Source organism: Manis javanica, chromosome 13 (assembly GCF_040802235.1).
Source record: "Manis javanica isolate MJ-LG chromosome 13, MJ_LKY, whole genome shotgun sequence".
Lineage (NCBI taxonomy): Eukaryota > Metazoa > Chordata > Mammalia > Pholidota > Manidae > Manis > Manis javanica.
The window spans coordinates 84,489,008-84,495,806 of NC_133168.1; the positions used below are offsets into that span (position 1 = coordinate 84,489,008).

At 45.0% G+C, this 6,799-nt stretch overlaps 1 long non-coding RNA gene across 1 annotated transcript; it reads left to right on the forward strand.

Annotated features, from left to right (window-relative positions):
* Window positions 1-477: 477 nt before the first annotated feature.
* LOC140845857 (uncharacterized) lies at window positions 478-3,471 on the forward strand. Its single transcript, XR_012124780.1, has 3 exons — window positions 478-610; window positions 1,413-1,447; window positions 2,144-3,471. It is a non-coding gene; the product is annotated as an uncharacterized lncRNA (long non-coding RNA).
* Window positions 3,472-6,799: the final 3,328 nt, after the last annotated feature.

A 6,799-nucleotide genomic window follows, 5' to 3' on the forward strand; every position in this document is an offset into this window, starting at 1 on the left:
TCCTTTACAGGTGCATTTGCAGGCTTATCAGTTTTAGGGTCCGGTACTTACAGAAACTGGGGATCTGAAAATATAGAGTCTCTTAAAATGGGGTTACCCACCCATGTAGTTCTTAGAAAGTCTCCATTGCCTCCAGAAATAAACCCACTGCAGTTCAAAGATTGTTCCCATAGGGTTCCCATTCAAAACGGGTGGGGATTAGACAGCAAAAAAGATGTATATCTCTAAGATTGTTAATATAGACATTATTGCACCTTGAACGTGTGTGCTATTTAAAGCAATAAAAATAATTGGTACAATCTGTTTAGCATATATATGGCTTTGCAGATTCTCACTGTGTGTGTGTATCTCATATCGAGGTATTTAGCCTTTTGTTGAGTGTGAATGAATTCAGTCTGAGTTATCTATGAACCAGTGGGGGCACTGAGCCTGTGTAATTTGCATGTTAATACTGATGTGATTTTATTTATCTCCACAGGCCAGTGAGGGCTGAGGATATTTGAGTCACACAGCAGCCCTGCAAGAAAGATACCATGATTTCCGTTTCTTTTCCTATCTTTCCCATAGTAGGAACTCAGAAGTCAGTTGTTGGCCTGAGATCACACAGCAGGTAAGTAGGAGAGCAGGCATCTGGGATGCTAATGTCATGAAAAACAGTTTTCGAAGCGCCTCTGAATAGTGAGTCCAGGACTCACCATTTGGGGGATCATTCCACCCTGAACGGGTCGCACCATCTCCTACTGCGGCCTCGAGGAGGAAGGTCACCCCGGCCTGAGAGAGCCCTGCGTTTCAGTTTTTTATCCAAGGAAAGAGAGAGAGCTCTGAAGCAACTGATCTAAGGTCACATGACGGCAATCAATCAACAGTAACGTAAAAAGTACTAATTGCTCACTCATTTTGGAAACAATACAGCAACAGGTGGCTAAGAACCAAGAATATGGAAACATTACTTGGGTTCAAATCTCAGATCCACCACTCTGTGACCTTGGATGAAGGACTCAACTTTTCCATGCCTCAGTTTTCTTGTTTTGAAAAATAGACATAATGGTAGCACCTGCTTTATAAGATAATTATGGAAATCAAATGAAATAGCACAGATAGTATTTGGAAGAGCATCTAGCTGGCACATAGAAAGCACTTAATAAATATGAAAAATTGTTAGGAAAAAATTGAAAGACAACATTATTTACTTCTTATAAATTATATCCATGTTGTAGAATGGATCAGAATTTCTGTCCTTTTAAGCACTGGAATAGCATTTCATTGTACATATCTACCAGATTTGGTTTATCCATTCATCCATCAGAAAACATTTGAGTTGTTCACCTTTTGAGTATTGTGAATAATGCTGCTATGAAATGGGCATACAAATATCTGTTCAAAACCCTGCTTGAATTGTTTGTTTTTTTCAGGTATACATCCAGAAATGGAATTGCTGGATCATATGGTAATTTTTTTTTTCAAATGATGGCAGGGAGGAGTCATTAGAAACAGCTTGAGAGAAGCTGTCCTTAAATTTAATTAATTAATTGATTTATTTATTTTGGTGTCATTAATACACAATCACATGAGCAACAATGTGGTTACTAGATTCCTCCCATTATCAAGTCCCCCCCATACCCCATTACAGTCACTGTCTTCCCGCATAGTGAGATGCTGTAGAGTCACTACTTGTCATCTCCGTGTTGTACTGCCCTCCCCACACACCCCCTGCATTATGTGTGCTGATCCCGATGCCCCTCATTCCCCTTCTCCCTCCCTCCCCACCCACCCTCCTCAGTCCCTTTCCCTTGGGTAACTGGAAAACAGGTAGCTGCTATTGGGCTAAGAGCTCAGATTTACCAAAATTAACAACAATTTACCATCCAAGCTTTCCCCTGGAAGTTGCAGACCTTCAGAAACTCTTGTTATGGTCTGAATTATATTCTCCCCAAATTCACATGTGGAGGTCCTAACCCACTTTGTGACCGTATTTGGACATAAAGTCTTTAGGGAGGTGATTAAAGTTAAATGAGGTCATAGGGTGTGGCTCTGAGCTGAGGACTGATGTCTCTGAGGGACAATAACAGAGCAGTCTCTCTCTGTTTCTCTCCCTCCTTTTCTCTGCCTCTCTCCCTCTCCCACTTCCCATTTCTGCATGTAGAGAGAACAGGCCATGTGAGAACAGCAAGAAGACAGATGTCTGTAAGCCACGAAGACAAGTCTCACCAGAAAGTAAATTTAGTGGCACCTGGATCTTGGACTTCTAGCCTCCATAATTGTGAGAAAATACTTCTGGGCTGTTTAAGCCACCAAATCTGTGGTATCTGTTATGGCAGCCCAAGCTGACTGACACATGTCCAGAATTCCAAATAGGTACACCAGGCAGTTTCTGCCATGACAGTTGTTGTCTAGGTGGGGAGACGGATTCCTAATGCTACACTCCGCCTCCCTCCTGCCTCCGATCTAGAGAACACTTTCCATGGAACAGAAATATTGCTGTTTGTTTTCAATGAGAAACTTATATGTTATCTGGGGCACAATATTGTGAGTTTTCTCATTCTGTGCAGTTTGTACCTTTCGTTGCCTTTGAACTATTTTACAACTCTTTAAATTGTAGATAACTGCAGCAAAACAAATTATTCTTTTTGCTAGATATGCAAATAAATTCTGTCTTATGAAGGGAAACTGTATTTCCTTCACTACCCCTAACTTACTCTATATGTTTCAGAGTTCTTTAATGTTATATCTTAAGATTTTTTCTTTATAAAAATTGTGTTCATTCATTATGAATCAGACTTAGTATTCACCGACTTCTTTGAAAATGATTTTAATCATTTTTCTTAAAAACACTTTGTCTAAGCAAAACTTTTTTGGAATGGCTTTATTTTCTTTATTTCGTACATAGAGAAATAAACACTTTTTTTGTCAGATGTATTATTCTTATTATGAACCGTTATCAGACCTTCTGTCTTTACAAATTGTCAATGACAAATTAACCAGAATCATTGAGTTTTTGTCACGTACAGTTTTTGTTATATTCTGAGGCTTGCCTGAGGATTTGTGAAAAAGTGCAGACCAGAGTTTGTGTCTTCAACAAAGACCGTCTCAGTGACTCATGGAAAAGAAGTGTGCCGTGTGATTCAAACTACGGACACTTGAAAGAATAGACTGTCGGGTATAGGCTTCTGCACTGACATCACTTAGAAAACTTTTAGACTATGTCAGTAGGCTGAGTCAGGATTTTCAGAATGTTTTGGTTGATACACACATGGTTCATGAGACTAATAGCTCAAAATCCAGCAGAAAGTAGTCATTTCATAGGACTGAATAAGTGAGTGAGTGAGATTTTATTGTGGTTTTCTATTTGGTATATTGTGGCTTTTCTTTTTCCTTACTAGACCACCAGTTTATTACAAAAGAATATATAACTCAGGAACAGCCAGATGGAAGAGATGCGTAGGGCAGGGTATGGGTGAGGGGGCTGGGACTTCCATGGTGTGGTTTTGTTTTAATATTCTATTTTCTGGGTATACAAGGATTCTCTCTCTTTTCCTTCTTGAAATATGCATAACCCACAATCCACAATTTAGTAAATTGCATTTCTGTAAAGTGGAACAAAACAGTTAAAAATCATATTACTTCTCTTGTAAATACAGTTATTTGCATAGGCTCAGTAAGAAATGGCATTCCTTTGCACCAGGATATAATCACACACATTGGCGGTACAACCAAGGCTTATCTGGAGGGTCATGTTGGAGAGCCACGCTCACCAGATCAGGTACGGCAGGCCACGTCAAGGAATAAAGTTTGACTATGCTTTTGACCACAAAACCCTTTGAGGACGACTGACCAGGGACTGGTTTGCAAGGACCAGCCTTCTGGATGATATGGAAGGTCACTTCCTCGCAGGTCAGGGGCTCCAGGATATCTGGAAGACCTCAAGAAAAGAAGAATACCCCCACATTTTTTGAATTGCAGGGCAAATCTGATGGAGAGGTTTTCTTGGGCTTGGTTTCTCAGCCTCAGAATAGCAGGTAATAAAAGTTCTTAAAATACAATCTGGTCCCATATGCAAACCCCAGATGGAAGGCAAATGTATGTTGGCTGTAGCTGTTTCCAACGCTCCCAAGGAGGCCCGTGGGGGTGGTCAGCACCCTCGCTGCACCCAGGGAAGCAACACAGCCAAACCTGATAAAAGCCTTATTTTGTGATTAAGAATAATCTTTCTCTGAGAGTATTAGGATTGCAAAGGAGAGACACTGTCAGGAAAAAAATGAAAGAATTTGAAATGACCGAAAAGATTCCCAAGTGTCCTCAGTGGAAAACTAGCATGTCAGGCACACCCTCTTGAGTCATCTCACCCCACTGGGCTGGCTCCTTGCATTGTCTCTGAGCTATTTTGCAATTCTGAAATTGTAGGTAAAATTATACCAAAGCACACCGTCCTTGTGTGTAGACGTACAACTCAACTCTGTCTGGTGGAAGACGATTGCTTTTCACGCTCTTGTATCTATTCAATTCGTAAATCCATTTATTGGCCTGTATTTCTGCTCTTGGAACTAGTCTAAAATCTTACTTATTTCTTAATGAGTTCAATAGAATCTTTGTCCTGTGTTTATTTTATATTTGCATGAAAGCCACGCTTTTATCTTTAAAAAATTATCTATAACATTACTAATACTTCTACTACTACTATTGTATTAGTAGTAGATTTAACAGTCTATAAGCATATGGAGGCCATGGTGACACCTAAACTCACCCACTTTCTCCTTCCCAAGGAGCCCACAATTTAGGAAGAGAGAGAAAAGAAACAGTGATCGTGCAGTTTAAGATCTGTGACAAAAGAGGCCACACAGTGTTAGGAACATGATGGGGGCTGCTTTCCATGCTCTTGTCTGGGTGTGTGGATGAGTGTCTGGCAGGGGTGGGAAGGCAGAAGAAATGGGGTTTTTAGGACACTGGATCATGCATGACAATGTCCCTGTGGTTCTCGCTGACCAGGGCCCAGGGATACAAGCCGCTGTAATGGTCAATTTTACACGTCAGTTTGGGCTGTGGGTGCGTAGACATGTGATCAATCACACATTGCTCTGGGTGTTTTCAGACGAGATTAATGTTTGAAGCAGCGGATCAAGGAAAGCAGATGGCCCTCCCCGAGGCTGGGGAGCCCCCTCCAATCCACTGAAGGCCTGGGTAGAGCAGGGAGGCCCACCCTGGGTAGGGCAGGTAAGGGAGGATTTCTCCTGCACAGACGCTCTGAGCTGGGATGTGAGTTTCCTCCTGCCTTTGGGCTCAAGCTGGAACACCGGCTCCTCCTGGGCCTCATGCCCACTGGCCTGCAGACTGGAGCTGCACCGTGGCCCTCCCGGACCTCCAGCGTGCCGCACGAAGACCTGGGATTTGTCGGCTTGCATACCTTGGGAACCAACCCCTCCTGATGCATCTCTCCAAACACATCCCACTGGACCTGTTTCTCTGGAGAGCGCTGGCTGCTGCAGCCCTCTTAGCACTGATGGGCTCCTCTCCTCTCCTTCCAGCTCCAGGAAAAAAGGGCCCTCCTCTCTTCCATTTGAGACCACTATTTCTGAGTGTAGAATAAATCTCAAGATCCCAAGCTCTTCTGTCAGCAGATAAAGTCACGGCCCCAGGTTTCCATGCATCTTTTACCCGTGAGCCCCGTAACGAAGTTGGAGCAGAGCTACAAGCCACCTTGACACAGACGGCTCTGGCCCTTGGACCTCACTGGGACATCCTCCAGGTTGTGGCTGGCTGCGCTTCCTTGGGCTTGCTCGCTGTCTGGCCACCCCAGGTTCTCTCTGCCCCACACCAGCTCTGCCAGACTCACACGGGCCCTCCTCAGGCAAGGCTGTTCAGTCCTTCGCAGGGCTACTTTATGGACACCTGAGTGTGGCCCAAGCCTCCTCTCTGCCAGGCTGCTCCGGGGCCCTGCTTCTGTCTGCGTGTCCCCAGCCACTGCTCCTTATTTAGGGCATTTGCCTGCTTTTCCTCTCTTGTTCAGACCTGGCAGTTCTCAGGCTGTGGGCCCCCAAGATGTCCACAGCCTGACCCTCTGGACCTGTGCCTGTGTAGGGTAGAGGGCATGGGGACTGAGGTGGCAGATGTGATGAAGACGCTTCAGCTGCTGTCAGACAGGGAGATCCTCCTGATGCCCTGCAGGGCTCCTCGGAGGCTCAGGGTTCCTCAACGTGGAAGCTGGAGACAAAGAGGGAGTCAGAGAGGATGAGAGGGTGGCAGTGTGATGTGCTGTGGGGAGGACAGAGCCTGAGCTGCTGGCTTCAAGGCTGGAGGAAGGGGCCGCAGTCCCAGGAGGCAGCCAGCCTCAACGAGTTGGAAAGGCGAGGAAACAAGCTCCCCCGATGGAGCGCAGCTCTGCTCTTGATAGGACTGTGGCCCAGCGGGACCTGTGTTTGGGCTTCTCTCTAGACTGTCAGATGATGCACTGGTGTTGTTTTAAGCCATTAAATTTGTGGTGACTTGTCACAGCAGTGATAGGAAACTGCTGCCCAGACCCTCTATGGAAACAGCGCTCCCCAGAGGCCCCTGGACTCGGTGGCCAAGGCCACAGCGTCGGTTATGACTTCCTTGAGCAGCTAGTGACAGGCATGTTCAGTTCCCACTGGGAGCCTTTCTTCTCTGCTGAGCAGTCCATGGAGCGTCTGTCCTCTCGCCTGAGGATCTCCATTTCTGAGCTTGAGAGTCAGGCGGGCCAGCCTCCTGGGTGGGCAAGAGAGCTCTGTGCCCAGGAGGGCTCTGCACTTGAGTGTAATGCTCCATAGGAGTTGCCTTGAAATTCATA